Source organism: Meriones unguiculatus, chromosome 1 (assembly GCF_030254825.1).
Source record: "Meriones unguiculatus strain TT.TT164.6M chromosome 1, Bangor_MerUng_6.1, whole genome shotgun sequence".
In the NCBI taxonomy this organism is placed as follows: Eukaryota; Metazoa; Chordata; class Mammalia; order Rodentia; family Muridae; genus Meriones; species Meriones unguiculatus.
In genome coordinates this window covers 140952041-140973526 of record NC_083349.1, presented here as the reverse complement: position 1 = coordinate 140973526, position 21486 = coordinate 140952041, and positions in this window count along the sequence as shown.

The window sequence follows — 21486 nt, the reverse complement described above, 5'->3', positions numbered from 1 at the left end:
ACCACAGGCAAACCAAGGAGACCAACACCAGAAGGCCTGCTAACTCTCCCATGCCCGCCCATTCCTTCAGATGATTCATGGCTGCAGCAATCCATGTTGATAATCCTGTGGCTAGTCCTGCGTCCACTCCGGTAGAATTTACTGTAACAATGGCCACTCTCAGCTGCTCCATCGTAGTATCGAATTCTCCAGTCCAATTACCTAAAATATAGCTTGACAATTGTTTAGACAGATTTGCAGCGCAGGAAAAATTCTCATGTTGTATGCTAGTGACACAAAGTCCAGCATACTTTCATTGACAGCCAGGTTGAGCGATTTGCCATAGGGTATCAATTTGCTCCTGCAAGAGGTCAATCCTCTGATTGAACACCATCAAGCTTCCTTTTAGTTGAGCATTAATTCCTTTATGTACAACTAAGGCATGAGCTACATTGGCTAAATGATTATTCAGGGTCTGAGCAGTCTGCCCAGTATGACTCATGGCTAATGCCCTGGTGGTAGCTCCAACAGCCGTCAATGAGATGGTAGTAACAATGGTGGCTGTAGTTCCAAGATCCCTTTTCTGTCTGAAGAGAGTCATAGCGTGAGGGGCATCAATGGGCATAGGCACCCAGTGAGGCATGCGAGTAACCAGGGCATACCTATCTTTACTAGCATTCCAGCATTGGGCAAAAAAGCAAGTATCATTACCACAATTACTTGGCTCTATCTGGCTAATAATGAATAAAAATGGGGGATATAGACAAACAGGTGTGGGCTTATAGGAAATATTATGAGAAGCCTTAACCCCTCGTTGGAACATCCTGCGTCAGTTCTAGAACTAGCAGTGGTGGTGTCCGAGGTCTGAGTAGGTTCAGGAGACCATTGCCCCCAGGGGCGAGACGTGCTCCATGCCAATTGACTAACTCCATGTTTTCCTCCAATTTTGAAAGTCATTTAAGGTTCTTAAATTACTTTTTTCCCTTTTTTCTTAAATTTTTCATCAATTACACTTTATTCATTCTGCATCCCCCCATAAGCCCCTCCCTCCTCCCATCCCAATCCCACCCTCCCTCCTCCCTCTGCTTGCATGCCACTCCCCAAGTCCACTAATAGGGGAGGTTCTCCTCTCCTTTCTGATCTTAGTCTGTCAGTTCACATCAAAAGTGGCTGCATTGTCCTCTACTATGGCCTGGTAAGGCTGCTCCCCCACAGAGGGAGGTGATCAAATAGCAGGCCAATCAGATTATGTCAGAGGCAGTCCCTCTTCACATTACTATGTAACCCAATTGGACTCTGAACTGCCCTGGGCTACATCTGTGCAGGGGTTCTAGGTTATCTCCATGAATAGTCCTTGGTTGGACTATGAGTCTCTGGGAAGTTCCCTATGTTCAAATTTTCTTGTTCTGTTGCTCTCCTTGTGGAGACCCTGTCCTCTCCAGCTCTTACTATTTCCCAGTTCTTACCTAAAATTCCGTTCACTCTGCCCAACAGTTGCCCATCAGGCTCAGCATCTGCTTTGATAGTCTGAAGGGCAGAGGCTTTCAGAGGCCCTCTGTGGCAGGTTCCTAGGTTGTTTCCTGTTTTCTTCTTCTTCTGATGTCCATCCTCTTTGCCTTTCTGGATGGGGTTTGGACGTTTTAGTTAGGGTCCTCTCTCTTGCTTAGTTTCTTTAGATGCACAGGTTTTAGTGGGTTTGTCCTATGTTGTATGTCTATATGAGTGAGTATATACCATGTGTGTCTTTTTGCTTCTGAGACAACTCACTCAGGATGATCCTTTCCAGATCCCACCATTTACCTGCAAATTTCATGATTTCCTTATTTTTCATTGCTGAGTAATATTCCATTGTGTAGATGTACCACAATTTCTGCATCCATTCTTCAGTTGAGGGGCATCTGGGTTGTTTCCAGCTTCTGGCTATTACAAATAAAGCTGCTACAAACATGGTTGAGCAAATGTCCTTTTTGTGTACTTGAGCCTCTTTTGGATATATGCCCAGGAGTGGTATGGCTGGATCTTGAGGAAGCGCTATTCCTAGTTGTCTGAGAAAGCGCCAGATTGATTTCCAGAGTGGTTGTACAAGTTTACATTCCCACCAGCAGTGGAGAAGGGTTCCCCTTTCTCCACAACCTCTCCAGCATGTGTTGTCACTTGAGTTTTTGATTTTGGCCATTCTCATGGGTGTAAGGTGAAATCTCAGGGTTGTTTTGATTTGCATTTCCCTAATGGCTAATGAGGTTGAGCATTTCTTTAAGTGCTTCTCTGCCATTCGGTATTCCTCTACAGAGAATTCTCTGTTTAGCTCTGTTCCCCATTTTTTAAGTGGATTACTTGGTTTGCTGCTTTTCAGCTTCTTTAGTTCTTTATATATACTGGATATGAGTCCTCTGTCAGATAAAGGGTTGGTGAAGATTCTTTCCCAATTTGTAGGTGGTCGCTTTGTTTTGATGACGGTGTCCTTTGCTTTACAGAAGCTTTTCAGTTTCATGAGGTCCCATTTATTGGTTGTTGCTCTTAGAGCCTGTGCTGTTGGTGTTCTGTTCAGGAAGTTTCCCCCTGTACCAATGAGTTCTAGGGTATTTCCCACTTTTTTTTCAAGCCGATTTAATGTGTCTGGTTTTATGTTGAGGTCTTTGATCCACTTGGACTTCAGTTTTGTGCAGGGTGACAAGTATGGATCTATTTTCATTTTTCTACATGTAGACATCCAGTTAGACCAGCACCATTTGTTGAAGATGCTATCTTTTTTCCATTGTATGGTTTTGGCGTCTTTGTCAAAGATCAGGTGTCCATAAGTGTGTGGGTTTATTTCTGGGTCCTCTGTTCGGTTCCATTGATCCACCATTCTATTTCTATGCCAGTACCATGCAGTTTTTAAAACTGTTGCTCTATAGTACAACTTAAGATCAGGGATGGAGATACCTCCGGAAGATCTTTTATTGTAGAGGATTGTTTTAGCAATTCTGGGTTTCTTGTTATTCCATATGAAGTTGAGAATTTTCCTTTCCAGGTCTGTAAAGAATTGTGTTGGTAATTTGATGGGCATTGCATTGAATCTGTAGATTGCTTTTGGTAAGATGGCCATTTTTACTATGTTAATCCTACCAAGCCATGAGCATGGGAGATCTTTCCATCTTCTCATATCTTCTTCTAATTCTTTCTTCAGAGATTTGAAATTTTTTTCATACAAGTCTTTGACTTCCTTGGTTAGGGTTACTCCGAGGTACCTTATGTCATTTGTGGCTATTGTGAAGGGTGTTGTTTCCTTAATTTCTTTCTCAGCCCTTTTGTCTTTTGTATACAGGAGGGCTACTGATTTTTTTGAGTTAATTTTGTATCCTGCCACTTTGCTGAAGGTGTTTATCAGCTGTAGGAGTTCCCTGGTAGAGTTTTTGGGGTCACTCACGTATACTATCATATCATCTGCAAATAGTGATAATTTGACTTCTTCCTTTCCAATTTGTATCCCCTTGATCTCCTTCAACTGTCTTATTGCTCTAGCAAGGACTTCCAACACTATGTTGAAGAGATATGGAGAGAGTGGGCAGCCTTGTCTTGTCCCTGATTTCAGTGGGATTGCTTTAAGTTTCTCTCCATTCAGTTTGATGTTGGCTATAGGCTTGCTGTATATCGCCTTTACTATGTTTAGATATGTGCCTTGTATCCCTGATCTCTCCAGTACTTTGAACATGAATGGATGTTGGATTTTGTCAAAGGCTTTTTCAGCATCTAGGGAGATTATCATGTGGTTTTTTTCTTTCAGTTTGTTAATATGGTGGATCACATTGATGGATTTCCGTATATTGAACCACCCCTGCATACCTGGGATGAAGCCTACTTGGTCATAGTGGATAATATCTTTGATGTGTTCTTGGATTCGGTTTGCAAGTATTTTATTAAGTATTTTTGCATCAATGTTCATAAGGGAGATTGGCCGGAAATTCTCTTTCTTTGTTGAGTCTTTGTGAGGTTTAGGTACCAAGGTGACTGTGGCTTCATAGAATGAATTTGGTAATATTCCTTCTGTTTCTATTTTGTGGAATAGTTTGAAGAGAATTGGTGTTAGCTCTTCTTTGAAGGTCTGGTAGAATTCTGCGCTGAAGCCATCTGGTCCTGGGCTTTTTTTGGATGGGAGACTTTTGATGACCGCTTCTATTTCTTTGGGGGATATAGGTCTATTTAGTTGATTTACCTGGTCCTGGTTCAGCTTTGGTAAGTCAAATCGATCAAGAAAATTGTCCATTTCATTTAGATTTTCAAATTTTGTGGCATATAGACTTTTGAAGTAAGTCCTAATGATTGTTTGGATTTCCTCAGTGTCTGTAGTTATATCCCCCTTTTCATTTCTGATTTTGTTGATTTGGGTGGTGTCTCTCTGCCTTTTAGTTAGCCTGGCTAAGGGTTTGTCGATCTTGTTGATTTTCTCAAAGAACCAGCTCTTGGTTTCATTGATTCTTTGAATTGTTTTATTTGTTTCCAATTGATTGATTTCAGCCCTGAGTTTGATTATTTCCAGCCGTCTACTCCTTCTTGGTGTGTCTGCTTCTCCTTTTTCTAGGGTTTTTAAGTGAGCCATTAGGGTGCTTGAATGAGATGTCTCGAATTTCTTCTTGAAGGCACTTAGTGCTATGAACTTTCCTCTTAGCACTGCTTTCATTGTGTCCCACAAGTTCGGGTATGTTGTGTCTTCATTTTCATTGATTTCTAGAAAGACTTTAATTTCTTTCTTTATTTCTTCCCTGACCCAGTTGTCATTTAGTAACAAGTTGTTCAGTTTCCATGTGTGTGTAGGCTTTTTGTTATTTCTGTTATTGTTGAGGTCCAGCTTTATTCCATGGTGATCAGACAAGATACATGGGATTATTTCAATCTTCTTGTATTTGTTGAGGCTTGCTTTGTGACCCACTATGTGGTCTATTTTGGAGAAGGTTCCATGAGGTGCTGAGAAGAAGGTAAATTCTTTTGTGTTTGGGTGTAAAGTTCTGTAAATGTCTGTTAGGTCCATTTGATTCATGACCTCTGTCAGAGACATTGTTTCTTTGTTTAATTTCTGTTTGGTTGACCTGTCCTTTGTTGAGAGTGGAGTGTTGAAGTCTCCCACTATTAATGTGTGTGGATCTATATGTGCTTTAAATTTTATCAATGTTTCTTTCACAAATGTGGGTGCCCTTGTATTTGGGGCATATATGTTCAGGATTGTGATGTCTTCCTGGTGGAATTTTCCCTTGATGAGTATGAAGTATCCTTCCCTATCTCTTTTGATTAATTTTGGTTGAAAGTCTATTTTATCAGATATTAGAATGGCTACTCCTGCTTGCTTCTTGGGTCCGTTTGCTTGGAAAGTCGTCTTCCAACCCTTTACCCTCAGGTAATGTCTATCTTTGTGTCTTAGGTGTGTTTCTTGTATGCAACAGATTGCTGGGTTTTGTTTACGTATCCATTCTGTTAATCTGTGTCTTTTTATTGGAGAGTTGAGTCCATTGATGTTGAGAGAGATTAATGACCAGTGGCTGTTAGATCTCTTGATTTTGATGTTGGCTGTGGTCATCAGGTTGTGTGCTTGGTTGCTTTTTGTTTTACTGAAGTGAGGTTATTTATTTCCTGTGTTTTCTTGAATGTAGCTAGCTTTCTTGGGTTGTATTTTCCCTTCCAGTGTCTTCTGTAATGCTGGATTTGTTTGTAGGTATTGTTGAAATTTGTTTTTGTCATTGAATATCTTGTTTTCTCCATCTATGAGGACTGAGAGTTTTGCTGGGTATAGTAGCCTGGGCTGACATCTGTGTTCTCTTAGGGTCTGCATGATATCTGTCCAGGCCCTTCTGGCTTTCATAGTCTCTGTTGAAAAGTCAGGTGTGATTCTAATGGGTTTGCCATTATATGTTACTTGGCCTTTTTCCCTTGCAGCTTTTAGTATTTTTTCTTTGTTCTGTATACTTACTGTTTTGATTATTATGTGGCGGGAGGATTTTCTTTTCTGGTCAAATTTGCTGGGTGTTCTGTAGGCCTCATGTATTCTAATTGGCCTCTCCCTTAGCTTGGGGAAATTTTCTTCAATGATTTTGTTGAAAATATTTTCTGGGCCTTGGAGAAGGGAGTCTTCTTTTTCCTCTATACCTATTATTCTTAGGTTTTGTCTTTTCATATTGTCTTGCATTTCTTGGACGGTCTGTGTCAGGAATTTTTCAGATTTAACATTTTCTTTGACAGATACATCGATTTCTTCCATTGTATCTTCTACACCTGAGATTCTTTCTTCCATCTCTTGTAGTCTGTTGGTTATGCTTACCTCTGTAGTTCCTGTTTTCTTCCCTAGATTCTTCCTTTCCATTATTTCTTCCATTTGTGTTTTCTTTAATTTTTCCAATTCTATCTTCAGGTCTTGAGTTGTTTTGTTTACTTCCTTCACCTGTCTGATTGTACTTTCCTGTTTTTCTTTTAGTTCCTTCAACTCTGTTTCTTTCATTTCATTCAGTGTTTTAAGCATTTCCTTTCTAAAGGCCATAAACTGTTTGGCTGCAGCTTCCTCTATTTCTTTACGGATGGCAATATTCTGTTTGAGTTTATCTTCCTCTATGTCTTTACGAATCTTATTTGTTTCCTCTGTTATCATCTTCATGAGCATACTTGTTAGGTCATCTTCTTGGATTTCAGTTATGGTGGGGTGTCCAGGGCTGCTTGCCCCTGGGTAACTGGGTTCTGGAGATGCCATATTGCTCTGTCTTTTGTTGCTTGAGCTTTTACGCTGGCCTCTACCCATTGTGTTATCTTAGGAGTTTGGGGTTATTTTCTGGTGGTTCCTGGGGATCCTGTGGTGGAGAGAATCCCCTTTGCAGAAAGCTGGATTTTCCTGAAGGATGTCTTCTCAGCTTTTTGGGTATAGTCCCTGGATGGCTGGTGTTTTTTCAGGAGTTGCTCACCTCAGGGATATAGACCTGAGTGGTAACTGTGGTCTTTGTTAGTCGAGAGGGTTCTCCTCTCACCCAGGGAAGTCCTGAGGGCAGCTGCCCTGTTTCTGGGTTTCTTGTTGCAAATTTAATGATCAGCTGCTGTGACCCAGTTGGACATCAGGCGCGCCTCAACTGTTTGTGCTTGTGTCTGGAGCACAGCTGAGTGCTGGCGCCTCGGCCCCACTAGACTACTAGACTTTTTCTAGGGAAGGATTGGGTGATTTAGATCAGTACAGTTTCCTTCCTTCCCCGTGGATTCTCTGGAGACACGGACTCCTAGTGTCTTTTTTTGCCCTGGTGCACACTGCTCAGTGTCCGCCAGCTGGCTGGCCACAGAAATTTGCCTGTGTCTGGAGCACAGCTGTGTGATGGCGGCTCAGTCTCTGCCAGCTGTCTGGTGCGCAGAAACTGCCTGTGTCTGCCTTTGTGGCTTTTGGGAGTCTGAGTGGCTCCCTAAGCTGGGTAATTTTCCGGGGACCTTTTCAGGTTGGGGGTGAGCTGAGTGCTCTGAGATCAGACCCGCCGTTTCTATCTCTGGTGGCGAATCAGGCGCGCAGGCAGGCAGGGCTCTGTGCCGGAACCTGGGTCTTCGGCTCTGGCTCCGGGCTGGCTCCTGGGGTGCCCGTGGAACCCGCCCGAGTCTTTTCCAGGGGATGTCTGGGTGACCTAAGGCCGGTCCCAATCGTTTCCTGTACCCTGGGGTTATCTCTCGACTGAAAATTCCAGTCTCTGATAGTGTGGTGCCCAAGGTTCAGTCTGGGACCGTGACCAGAGACACTGGCTTGTGGCTCTGGGCTGGGGCTGGGGCTGGCGGCCGGCAGCCAAGCGTCTGGCGGAACCGGGATCTCTTCCGCGGTTTAGCCGGGTGAGTTAAAAGCTGATTGAATCCCCCACCGTGGGGTATCCTCTCACCTGGGAAACACAATGACTGTGTTTTATGGCCGAGAGTTCTGATTGCTGTTCACTGTGCTGATCCTGCTGTGCTGCTGCTCAGAATGAGAGTCCTCCCGGCGCCGCCATCTTGCCCCTCCAATTTAATTCAGGAAAAAGGATATTGAACACATATTTGCACTCCCTTCCTCGCTGAGCAATATTCACAATAACGAAGGGGTGGAGACGACATACATGTAGGTACAAATAGGTGGATATGCCCCATGTGTTGAACACATGTAATGCAATAATATTCTGCTTTAAAAGAAACAGAAGTGCTTTCATTTAAAACAGTACTGAGGAGTGCTGAGATTATACAGATGAAATAAGAGCTACAGAAAGACCAATATTACATGGTTCTGTGGAACTCTGCTGGATAAGGTTGAAGTCTGAGGTGAATGAATAGACAGACTGAGCTTGGTCTATTAGGATGGACTCCCTTTTCTCAGCAGGGTATACCCTCACCCCCATCTGGGTGACTCCAGATTATCTCTTATTTTATAGGAGTATCTCATGGCCCTCAAGGCAGATTACAAACCAAACCCTTTCCTATTAAGAAAACCAGTCCAGCAAGAATCTGAGAATTCCTGGAATTGCCCCACCCTACTAAGGAGATCTTAGCTTTCAGCACTGACCTTCAATTGTCCTTGGAGATTTCCCCAGGAGTACTGTTTTCTCCTTCTTGTCATTGGACCCTGCTACTGTACATAAATAAGGAACTGTACCACTACATGTAAATCAAGCATCCCTTGCAGTCCTTACCCCAGCAAATCAAACACACTAACCCTCAAAATCTCTCCCACTGCCAAGGTTTATAAATCCCTGTTTTAAAATAAAAGTGCTGGGTGTGCTGCTTGCTATGAGATACTGTAAGCCTTCCACCATTGCCACCTGAGACTCATCATTTATCCCCTGCCAGGCCGATTCTCACAGGGCCTGCCCTCCTTAGCAAAGACAAGCTTAGTATTTCTGTGTGAGAAAGGCATATTCAGGACAAGTTCACCAGGAAGGTGACTCAGACGTGACCCACTCAGAAATGCCTGGGAATGAGCATCCAGGAGTAAATAAAGGACACAGGAGCAAGGAGAGAGAGATACTCAGACTCTTATGTTACAGCCTGACTTCTGCTGTTGGAGGTTGGTCTGCTGCATGTTACAGGCCCTCAATATCTGGTTGCACCTATCCTTGTTGTATAAACCTGCCTAAGTCATTATATCTGATTGGTTTACCTGGGCATGGCAGAATGGGGTAGATGTGGCTAAGGTTCCCAGGCTTGGGGAGAAAAGGGAATCATCGGAAACAACTTGAGTTGAGAGTGGAGGAAGAAGGACACCAGGATGGATTAGCCTGGAGAAGAAACCATGTGGCCTGGGAAAAAGGATTCCAATAATGGCTTTAAAAAGGCCCAGATGAAGAATACATACAAATACCATGGGATTATGGATGGAAGAAGACCAGATGAAGAACATTAAGGTGGATGGCATTGGATGGGGACCTGGAGGTGGATGGTGATGTTATAGGGGAAATAGATGCTGGACCCAAGGGAAATAAGGCAATTTTAAAAAACCTAACAGCTGTCTGTGTCTTGTTATTTGTGATAACAGGTTAAATACTACCCACTGTGATAATCTTGGGGCTAATAATGAATGTTTTATAGCCCAACAGCCTGTTCTCATTTACTACAACATTTTGCTAGTCTGTGTTTGGGGCAGTATAGCCATGAGGGTTGTGAGAAATATGGCTGTGCATCCAGGACTTCATGATCATACATGCACAGTCACTGGGTTCCAGAAGATGCTAAAAGGAGGCATGACTGACCCAAGTTTTCCTGTTTGGTGAATGGTGATCACAGGGGCAGATGGCTTGGTGCAGAAAGGGGAGCATTCATTTGTAAAACTATCTGTGAGCCAAACCATAGGGGTTGAGAAAAGTAGAGACATAATACCCAGAGGTTAAAGACTGATGAACAAAGTGCACAGCAAAGATGGAAGAGGATTAATTAACACTGAGAAATATTGCCCTGATGACGAAAACATGTGGATTTTAATCTCGGCTCTAGCATGGAGTTTAGGATTATGACAGGAAATTTTCCAGAGGGTTGGATCTTCACCAACCCTACATCTGACAGAGTGCTTATATCAAAAATATAAAAAGAACTCAAGAAATTAAATGGCAGAAAGCCAAATAATTCAATTAAGAAATGGGATACAGAACTAAACAAAATTCTCAATAGAGGACTCTCTAATGGGCCAGAAGCACTTTCAGAAATGTTCAATGTCTTTAGTCAGGAGGGAAATGCAAATCAAAATGACTGACATTCCATTTTACACCCATCAGAAGGACTAAGTTCAAAACCTCAAGGAACTGCACATGCTGGGAGGATGTGGAAAAAGAGGAACCCTTCTCTACTGCTGGTGGGAATGTGTACTTGTACAACTACTTTGGAAATCAGTCTAGCACTTTCTCAGAAAATTGGGAGTAGTTTTACATTAAGACCCAGAGATACCACTCCTGCACAAATACTCAAATAATGTTCTACTATATCACAAGTACACTTGCTCAACTATGTTCATAGAACCTTTATTCATAATAGCGAAAAACTGGAAATAAAGTAGATGTCCCTCAATTGAAAAATGGATAAGGAAAATTTGATTCATTTCAGAATGGAATACTACTCAGCTGTTAAAAACAGGAACATCATGAAATTCACAGGCAAATGGCTGGAACTAGAAAATAACATCTTGGGTGAGGTGATCCATACCCAGAAAGACATGCATGGTATGGACTCACTTATAAGTGGATATTAGAGCAGGATAACCATGCTACAATCAGAGACTCAAAGCAGTTAAGTAACTGGGAGGGCCCAAAGAAGGATGCTTGAATCTCACTCAGAAAGGGGAGAAAAAATGGACATCTGAAGAAGATAGAGAAAGAGAACTGGGTAGTATAGAGGGTGGGGAGAAGGATGGGGTGGAGATAAGGTGTGGGGACAAAGGAGCGTTGGGAGAGAGAAAGGAAATCTCTGGAGGAGTGGCTCCTGGGAGTCTATGGAGGTGACCCTAGTTGAGAGTCCTAGCAGCAGAGGATATGGCATCTAAAGAGGCTACCTCCTGTATCCTCTTCCAGAGGAAGGAGGGACAAACCACTCCACCCACAAATCCTTCAACCCCAAATCTGTCTTTCCTACAAGAACTGTAGGGATAAAGATGAAGCAGGGATTGAGGGAATGGCCAACAAATGCTTGGCCCAAGGAAGGAAGGAAGGAAGGAAGGAAGGAAGGAAGGAAGGAAGGAAGGAAAGAAAGAAAGAAAGAAAGAAAGAAAGAAAGAAAGAAAGAAAGAAAGAAAGAAAGAAAGAAAGGAGAAAAATTCTTCACCAAGTTTCTAGATAAACTCCACAAAATTTACAGGGAAAGAACTGGAATCCAGTCCTAGCCTACTGATTATTCTAGCAAAGTCCCTTGTATGAATTTACAACCTAAATTTACAATTGGGCCACTCAAACGAGGAAGAAAACATTTGTGTATTAAATTCTGATTTACTCTACATCATCTGGAAAGGTGACAAAAGAGGTAAGTGAAATAGTTCAATAACCCATTTCTGTAGTTCATGTATTATGTGTGAGCAAGAAGGAAAAATAATTGTCATTATGACCTCTAAGAGGAGATTATAGACTAAAGAAGTCCTTCCTTCAAATAAGAAAATTTAAAATCTTGGTGAAAGGAATATAGATAATGATGACAAAAACAAAGACTCTGTTACAATTTCAAAGACAGAGATCTGCACTAACATAATTTTCATACAAAATAACATTTGTTCCAAGAAAAATTTTTGATTTGGTTATGGCACATAATAGACTATATTTACAAAGAAACCAAAGCTTCAAGGTGATCACATTTCTAGATTACTATGACAATCTTAAATAAAACATAGATATAAAATCTCATTTGAAAACTTTTCTTTCATCACCCTGTAGGTTTTTATGGTGAAGTTTCTTCGTATGTTGGAAGGAGATGTTAAAAACAAAACAAAACAAAAGAACACCTTAAGAAACACAGTAGACTAGAAAAGGCAATGTAGACTCCATGGAGTGTTTTGGTTTAGCACAGTATCTGTAGAGGCACTGTAAGACAGAACTGTATAAAATCACACAGTCCAAATGTCTATTTTCCTCAATTATGGTGACTACACATGTGATAATGATTTATTGAATCATACTGTGCATGAAATCTTCACATAACATGTAAAGAAATTTGCTTTGATTTAAAAAAAAATAGTCAAGTTAAAGCCACTGACTACAGCCCAAGACACATATGCATACATAGGGTCCACATTTCCAACTCCCTTGATATTTCTCAAAGATGGGTAATGAAGATAATTGCATCTACAAACGATTACTTAACAGGAAAAAAAAAAGCCATGATTTAAACAATGAAATCCAGGTTATGATCAGAACCATTCAAATACAAGACATATAGCTTGAACTTAGGAACTTTTTTCTATGTGTGGAAGAGGCTTGAACCCTTGTCTTAAAAATATCCTTCTACATTATCAGTGAAGGCAGATTTGCAAATAATTCATTTCCCATTATATTTCCAAAGGAAGGCTTTATAAGCAACCTAAGAAACTTTAACAGAGCTTAAAGGGACTTCTCTAGATTAACTAAGAAACATTGATACCATTTTTTAAAAAATCTTTCTATCAGGAAAGTATTCTTATTATAAACGTTGTCATAACTTTTATGCTACCATTTTTGTATAGCATGAGAAAAATCTTACAGTACCTAGATTCTGTAATCCACACAAAAATAGAGGGTCTTTGTATATATTAACATGCATCAAACATAAATATCACAGAAAAGAGAAAGTAGAGCAGGCATGCATAGGGAAGGCTTTTGATTTTAGGACTATGGACTTACAGGAGGAAAAGTTTGAGAACTCATACTTTAAAAGGAACTGGCCCAAGACTATTTTAAACCGTTGTTATTTTTTATTTCACTGCATTTCAACTTTGCAGATAAAATGTAAATATTTTAGGAAACAAAAAACTGTGTACCATGTGAAACTGGATGCAACTAGAGGATTCAGGGAATGTGGTCAGACATTAGAGCACTGGCCAGCATATATGTAGCTCTGGATTTGAACCCTCCCACAGAAGGAAAAGAAAAACACACAAAAAATAAAGTCACAATCCAAATGAAGGCACATTTTCAAAAAGGTTTGTATTCAATAGAAAGGAATATATAAAATATTTTGAGGCAGTTTATTTTTATTTCATATGGTTAACTTTTTTTTAAGAGAGAAAAATACTTTTTATCTGAAAGTGATACTAAAATTACTGTTTGTCAACCCGAAGTGTCCACGTTACTGATATAATCATTGGCCATCTCAGTGACCTTGGTCAAACAGCCTAAAAATTCTGAGCTGCTTCAGACACTATAAGGTTAACAGGGCCTTCTTTACACACAAGACAGCTGTGACTGGTCATGACTGTTCAATGAGAAACACATGCCAAACCTAAAAACACTCCAAACTGCTGCTTGTTGAGCAGTAGCTGTTTATGATTACATCACAGTGTCTACATTCCATATTTGTAATTGTATCTTTTTCCCCCTCGCCGATGAGCTTAGCTTTATTTTCAATAAAAAAAAAAAACTCTTGTCAAAATATGAAGATGTTTAATAGATGTGTCACTCATTAAGTGCTCTGCGAACTGCTAACACAGTATATCTGGGCTCCACTTGTAGAGCTTGCATTTACTAAATTGTTGCTCTTCCACCGAAGTCATTATTGTGCTCATCTTCTGTAATAAAAGTGCTAACTGTTGTTGTAGGCATCTTTGTGCATTGATGTGACAAGTTGATAGACTTCTCACGTCTTCTAGATGGAAAAGGCACTTATGAGGTAAAGTTCAACTCAGGCTATAGACTGGCCTAACTTAGTTGAAGCATCTGACCGCAGAACTATCAGATACAGATATTGCTTTGTTATTAAATGACTCAACATGCAAAATGTAGTTAAATATATTAGAAAATGAGTTACCTACTTTCTGAGTGTCAGGATTCAAAACAAGGCCTGCACCTGAGTATGTTGCACTCCAACAATTGATACAAGGTCATCAGTTTAGTGGATATGTCTTAGTTGACATAAATGCCAAACAGTGTGTTCTAGTTGAATATCCAAGTTCTTTTTTTTTTTAATTTTTCATCAATTACACTTTATTCATTCTGCATCCCCCCATAAGCCCCACCCTCCTCCCCTCCCGATCCCACCCTCCCTCCTCCCTCTGCATGCATGCCACTCCCCAAGTCCACTGATAGGGGAGGTTCTCCTCTCCTTTCTGATCTTAGTCTATCAGTTCACATCAAAAGTGGCTGCATTGATGGCCTGGTAAGGCTGCTCCCCCCAGGGGGAGGTGATCAAAGAGCAGGCCAATCAGATTGTGTTAGAGGCAGACCCTCTTCACATTACTATGTAACCCAATTGGACTTTGAACTGCCTTGGGCTACATCTGTGCAGGGGTTCTGGGTTATCTCCATGAATAGTCCTTGGTTGGAGTATGAGTCTCTGGGAAGTTCCCTGTGTTCAAATTTTCTTGTTCTGTTGCTCTCCTTGTGGAGACCCTGTCCTCTCCAGCTCTTACTATTTCCCAGTTCTTACCCAAAATTCCATTCACTCTGCCCAACAGTTGCCCATCAGGCTCAGCATCTGCTTTGATAGTCTGTAGGGCAGGCATCTGCTTTGATAGTCTGTAAGGCAGAGGCTTTCAGAGGCCCTCTGTGGTAGGTTCCTAGGTTGTTTCCTGTTTTCTTCTTCTTCTGATGTCCATCCTCTTTGCCTTTCCGGATGGGGAATATCCAAGTTCTTATCCATTCAGTGGATAAATAGAAAAAATGCTTACCTGTTTGTAGCTCCTGGCCAGTGCTGCGAAACAGTGATGATCATGGGAACCCCACCTTGCTAGTATTATCAGTAAATTAATAAGCGTGCCTGTGGGATGCTCACACTCTGGCCAATGTCAAGGAGAGAGTAATGCCACTGTACTAAGAAAGCGCCAGTCTCAGTGCCTTCCAGTCTTTAGGACAACATTTAGGAACAAAAGTAATCCATCCTTCTCCTGAACTTTGAAGTAAATTCATTGTAAAAATAAGGTAGTTAACATTAATTCAATGCCCTGATGTCACAGCGAAAGATACTGAAACACCAGAAACAGAAAGCAATTTACAGAGCTCTGAGAAAGGGTTAAATACTTAAAAAAGGGGGAGGGGAGGGACAGTTGGGTTCCAAGTATTTTGCTTTTCTCAACAGAAATAGAAACTTCGGGCTAGGGTCAGAGAGAAGGGGAGGAGGACCTCCCCTATCAGGGGGCCAGGGAAAGGGTATAGGGGGAAAAGAGGAAGGGTGGATAGGACTAGGAGGAGACGAGGGAGGGGGCTACAGCAGGGATACAAAGTGAATAAATTGGAATACATACATACATACAGACAGACAGACAGACATATATACATACATAAAAATAGAAACCTCAATTCTTCCCCTATCAGCTGTTTTTGTTTTCTCACTTATTTTTCTCTTTCATTATATATATAAATCATTATATATATAAATTACACACAGTGGGCTGAAGTGACTGAGCCTCAAAAGAGTTAAGCATTGTACATCAGAGATTTTTGTATATTCCTATTCATCCTGATCCCACAATTTATGCCTGTTCATGTTGATTTCAATATCAAACAAGGAAAACTACATTCCTGGGTTAGCAAAATAGAAAATAAGTATCTATATGGTCAACCATCTCATAACCATCTGCTTTTTTGGTACTTTTCTCACATTAGTTAAAAATGGCCGTAATTGCTCTTTTAATTGAAGCTTTCTTTGTATTAGAATCAGGCAACATTACAACCCATCTATTTATTAAACATTTATTCAACACCCAGTGAAATAATTCACGGTGATTTTGAAGAGTTTTCTATTTTTGAATGCCCAACAGAATAACTTCTGTTGGAGGGTCACTGGCCCAATCCCTAAATTATACCCAGAGTCTCATAAGAATGAAAATCCAAGCAAGGAGGGTGGCACATACCTGTAATCCCAGCACTAGGGGGGCAGAGGCAGGTGGATCTCATGAGTTCAAGGCTAGCCTGGTCTACAGGGTGAATTCTAGACCAGCCAGGGCTATACAGAGAAACCCTGTCTCTAAAATAAAATAAAATAAATCCACTACTACCTTTGAGGTCCTTTGCATTTTATTCTATAAGAATATAATCAAGATTTTAATGTACTCCAAGCAAAAAAATAATTGTAAGTATCGGAATATTAATTAATATTTACATATTTTCAATTTTTCTTTTTTACTTCCTAATTTTTAAAGGAATTTTTAAATGACCACATTCAAGTACAGGCTGCATACATTAGGTGGCTTCTGTCGGCTCTCCTTTTGCCCTGTGTATCACAGAAATACCATGTTGCTCTCTATGTTTATGTGCCTGTATTGGTAATGTAGATATGTGCATTCATAAAATACATATCACTTCCATGCTCAAATTCTGATTGATTCCAACATTTTATACAGGAAATTGTTCTGCACTGGGTAAGTGTTTTCACTGGTAGCTGATCAATGTTGCTAAAATGAAGCTTTAATTCACTAACTAGTGTTCGGTATTGTATTGTACAAATGGTTTGTCTTTTCTTCTCCATATTGATGTTGAAGCACTAATCATTTATTCACTCCAATTTAATGTCTTATTGTACATTTGCACACAATATTCTTAAAAATACAAACAGAGAGAGTGAACCTTATGATGAGATGAAAGCATACGATAACTTTTTCTTCTTCCTTTTCCCATCTGCCAGATTGCTCACGCAATGAGTGCAAGAACCCACAAAATTTCCAGCTTTCTGCCAGGCCCTCTCAGCAACATTTGTTATTGTCAGCTTTTTAATTTTTTGTGAATCTGATGGGTATAAACTAATGCCTTATTGTTTTAATTTGCATTTTATGGGTTGTTATAAAAAGAAACATCTGTTCGGCTGTTTATTAGCCATTTGGATGTTCATGGTTCTGAAATGTTAATACCCTCTGTCTTTTCCTACTGGAATGCTTCACTTTTCCTACTGCCTTTTGTGGTTCTGTATATATTTAGGAAACCTACTGTGTGTTTGTTATAGCAGTATCTGCTCAGAGTCAACAGTTAATGTTTTCATCTTGTTCGGTCTGTCTGTTCCTATCTTGACATAATGAGCAATTTGCTTGTTTTTTGTATACCGAATGAGTCAGTATTTTTCTTTTTGTTTGTAAACATTTTATTAGCTAATAAATCTAATCCGATGTGTACAAATTCTATATACTATCATTTTTCTGGAAAATGTAAAATGTGACTTTCTCATTTAAAGCTTTAATTCACCAAGAATTTATTTATAATGTGAATATCTTGTTTGAGCAAATAACTGTTTTTACATTATTAATTAAATGTTAAGTAAGTGGTATTGTTTCCCTAGCACTTACCAATTTCTCATGTGTATATTATTTTTTTCTCTAAATGTTCATACTGCTTGGTCAGATGTATAATTCTGAAAACACAAGTACCTTAATGATTATCTTACAATTTTTCCAGGAGAAATGGAGTTTCTCTAATATTAGGAGTCGTCATTAATTGTGTTCATTGACTCACTTTAAGTATTTAACACATTCCTGCCTAGTATAAAATATATCTTCAAATAAGTATTTATGGGATTATTTTTTGTGGATACATCATTTCTCATCCACAGTTTATTCAATATCTGCATCACAGTTCAAGGTCTTTTTTCCTTGTAATAATTTGCTCGACTTCTGTGAAAATCATTATTGATAATTCTGTGAGAAACACGCCAGCCACACAGACAATGTAGAGGTTATATCCATTTTTGTAGACTGTCTTCCTGTGAGCAACATTTCCTTTTCTCTTCACCATAGTATTCTTTAAATTTTTGTCCTGAGTAAAAGCAGGTCCTTATGTACTTATATTATGTGGAATTGTTAAGTACATTTTAAATATATTTCCTTTTATTTTTCTTTCTTTTTAAATTTATTCTTTAAGATTTTCATACATACATACAATGCGTTGTGATAGCACTTCTGCACCTTCCTCTCCACCAGCTTCATGTCACCAGCTTCATGACTGATCAGTGTTGCCTATATGTGCGTGAGCATGGAGAGACAGCCACCAGGCCATGCCGAACCAAGCCTGCCAGGGGTCACAACCCTCCCCCGCAAAAAAAAGTTACTATGCCTCTCCGAACTTCCTTAAGCTCCCAACAACTTCTCAGTTAAAGTTAGGGCCTCAAAATCTCTTTTCTCATCCAGACAAAATTCCAAATGTTTTCTGATTTTTAAATAGGATATTTAAGAACAAACTAGTTTCATGCAACAAATCTAGTCAGTCTTGTTATTAAATATTAATGCTAATTATTTTATAGTCAAAAGATTCTGAGTTTTCTGCGTGGATAATAATATTTGTGTGTTTGTGTACGTGAACGTGTGTTGAAAATAAATTTTAAACACTATATCTGATTACAATTTTCCTTCCCCAACTCCTCCCCTATCTTCCCACTTTCACACTGATCCAACTCCCTAACCTTTCTCTATTTAGAAAACAATAGGAAACAAAACAGGCAAGACAGTAAAGAAAAAAAGCACAAGAAACATACACACAAAACATCTATAAAAACTCAAAATCAGATACCATAATATACAAGCAAAAGGTCAGAAAGGCAGAAATTCCCCAAGTAGTCATATCAGTCAAAAAGTTGACAAAAAATACTTTGGTTACATACCAAGTAAAGAATAACTTGTATCTTCTTTTCTTTCAAAACATTTCATGTTCATTCCCCTTATATTGTATAGATTGACATATAGAGAATAATGTTTTGTAGGCTCCAAAGAGCATAGCAACACATTTGAATATCACAGATAATATTTTGCTCTATTCCTTTTACTTAATTTTTTCGATATTTAACAATTTTCAGATTTCCTTTTTTTTGTCAGCAGAAATATTTTAAAAGCTATTCTGGTCCTAGTAACTATTGCTTTGCTTATATTCCATATATTATGTATTATTATTTACTCTCTTTTTAAAAAAAATAATTTATTTTTTTATTAATTACAATTTATTCATTTTGTTTCCCACCTGTAGCCCCCTCCTCAGCCCCTCCCAATCTCACCCTTCCTCCCTCTTCTCCTCCCATGCTCCTCTCCCACTAATAGGGGAGGTCCTCTTCCCCTTCCATCTGAACCTAGCCAATCAGCTCCTATCAATACTGGCTGAATTGTCGTCCTCCGTGGTCTGGTAAGGCTACTTCCCATCAATGGGAGGTGATCAAAGAGCTAGCTACTGAGTTCATGTCAGAGACAGTCCCTATTCACATTACTAGGGAACCCACTTAGAGACTGAGCTGCCATGGGCTACATCTGTACAGGGGTTCTAGGTTATCTCCATGAATGGTCCTTGTTGGAGTATCAGTCTCAGAAAAGATCTGGGCCCAGATTGTTTGGTTCTGTTGCTCTCCTTGTGGAGCTCCTGTCCCTCCAGGCCTTACTATCTCCCCCTTCTTTCATAAGACTCCCTGCAATCTGCTCAAAGTTTGGCTATCAACATCTGCTTTAATACCCTGCTGGATAGAGTCTTTCAGAGACCCTCTGTGGTAGGCTGCTGTCCTGTTCCCTGTTTTCTCCCTCTTCCTATGTCCATCCCCTTTGCCTTTATGAATAAGAATTGATCATTTTACCCAGGGTCCTCCTTCCTGCTTAGCTTCTTTAGGTGTACAGATTTTAGTATGTTTATTTTCATTTTCTCTTAAGTACTAAAATATGTTACTTTTATTATATTTAATATTTTTAGATGGTAAGATACTTAGAGTATTGTTTTATTTTCAAATAGAGATTACATTGTAATACACATGAACTAAATGTTATGTGTAAAATGCTTATGTGATATATCTGGATCTTGAGATTAAGGGACTATCCAATCAATGATTGGCCCGACCTGAGACTCATCCCATGGAAGGTAGCAGACCCCTGATACGATTAATGTTACTCTGCTATGCTTGTAGATCGGAGTTTAGCATTGCTGTCTTCTGAGTGGCTCCACCCAGCACGTGATAGAAACATGCTGAGACTCACAACCAAAGACTGGATTGATCAAAGGGGGTCTTGTGAAGAAGTGTGTGTGTTCGAGGAAGGGGGGGGTTAGGAGGACTCAGAGGGGAAAGAAGAGAAGCTCCACAAAAAAGACCAACAGAGCCAACTAACCAAATTCAGGGGGGACTGTAGCGACTAAAACACCATTCATGGACTGGACCTACTGGCCCCTACAGAGATGCAGCCAATGGGCAGGTCAGTCATCATATGGGTTCCCAAGTAAGGAGAATGGGGGTTGACCCTGACATGGACTCTGTTGCCTGCTTTTTTGATTATTTTCCACTGGCGTGGTTACTTTGCCAGACCACAGGGAAAGAGGATGCGCTCAGTCCTGCTGCGACTTGATAAGCAGGTGGATGGGCAGGGGAGAAATCCCCTTCTTTGTGGAGTAGGGGAAGGCAGATAGGGGAGACAGTGAGGGAGGGTGGGACAGGAAGGAGAATAGGGAGGGGGCTAAGACTGGGATGTAAAATGAATAAATAAAAATATAAATAGAGAGAGAAAGAAAGAAAGAAAGAAAGAAAGAAGGAAGGAAGGAAGGAAGGAAGGAAGGAAAGAAAGGCAAGAAAGGCAAGAAAGAGCGAGCATGCATGAGTGAGGGCTCTGAGCTGCAGAAGCGTGTAATACTCAGATGTACGGAGACCGTATGTCCGTATGTTTAGAGCCCAAACTGCACATACCACTCCCCGGCCTCTCTCGTGCCATGGGAAAGGGTTTTTCGCTCATGCTTCTTTTCAGACTCACCTTCTTTTAAGAGCCCTTGTCTCAGACCTCCGTTTGAATTCTCTTCTTTTCAAACTCTAAAGCTCCTGATCCCTGTCCATGGGAAGCTCATTTGAAAGGTCTGGTTTTCTCAAAATTATAAACAGTAACTGTTTAAAATCACCATGCAAGGGCTGGAGAGATGGCTCAGAGCTTAAGAGCCCTGGCTGCTCTGCCAGAGATCCTGAGTTCGATTCTCAACAACCACATGGTAATTCACAACTCTCTATACTGGGATCTGATGCCAGTTGTAGCATACAGTTCTAGTATACAGTTGTACATGAAGACACAGTGTTCATATGTGTAAAATAAATAAATCAATAAGTAAATAAATTTGTAAAATAATAATAAAATAAAATTACCATGCAGCAATAGTCCAAAACCAGGAGCACCTGGTTTTTATTTTTCTATGATCACCTTGCTCCTTCAGCTCCAGCTGTGTGTGAAACAATCTCAGCTGCTCTAGTTTTCTCTTCCTCTCTCTCTCTTCTTCTTCTTCTCTCTCTCTGTGTCCCTGCAAAGACATTTCAATACCTATTATTACTCTATTGTTGTATCCAATGATTATTACTTTTGTTTTTGTGCCTTTTATTTGTGTTTGTTAATTAGTTTTTTTTTAATTCCAGCACCATACCATCGCTTACAACACCCTTTCCTGCTTCTAGCTGTGCTAAGTCATCATTTCAGTTGTA